Source organism: Sinocyclocheilus grahami, unplaced genomic scaffold (assembly GCF_001515645.1).
Source record: "Sinocyclocheilus grahami isolate Dianchi unplaced genomic scaffold, SAMN03320097.WGS_v1.1 scaffold13203.1, whole genome shotgun sequence".
Taxonomy (NCBI): Eukaryota; Metazoa; Chordata; class Actinopteri; order Cypriniformes; family Cyprinidae; genus Sinocyclocheilus; species Sinocyclocheilus grahami.
The window spans coordinates 1-607 of NW_015514793.1; positions in this window are offsets into that span (position 1 = coordinate 1).

The following is a 607-nucleotide window of genomic DNA, read 5'->3' on the forward strand; positions in this document are numbered from 1 at the left end:
TAAACCATAAAAACAAACCTGTGTGTGTGTGTGTGTGTGTGTAGGCATACTGAGTGCTACACATAGTGGAGGTGTGAGCATATTGACAACACAACACTGACTGCGTCATAATGTCCTGAAACAATGTTACTTTTAATCATTCGTATTTATAAAACAAACTATTATGCTGGCTTAATTTATTAATTTAATTCACCACATTTTACTATAAGCTAATAATTATCGTTGAACACCAGGGACAATAACAACAGATAATGTGGCCAACGATGTCATTATTTTTTCTCAGAGATGTCGGGTTTGATATAGCTATTTTACATAGGTTATAAATAGGGATAGACATAGCTTAGGTGTGAATAATTTATATACATATAAATATCCAAGAGGGAATTTTTTTTTAAGTGGTTCTGTTTGGTTAAAAAGAACAGTTGGGTTTCGTGTTTTTTATACTATTAAATAGGTTATACTTCGTGTCATTCCTCTGATGATTATTAGATTAGCATGGCCTGGACGTAACTGGTCAATTATGACATTTTTCAGCTCCATTTATATATATATATGAAGAGTCCCAATGCAAAAGCCTCTAAAAGCCATCTTGGTCAAAAATGAGATA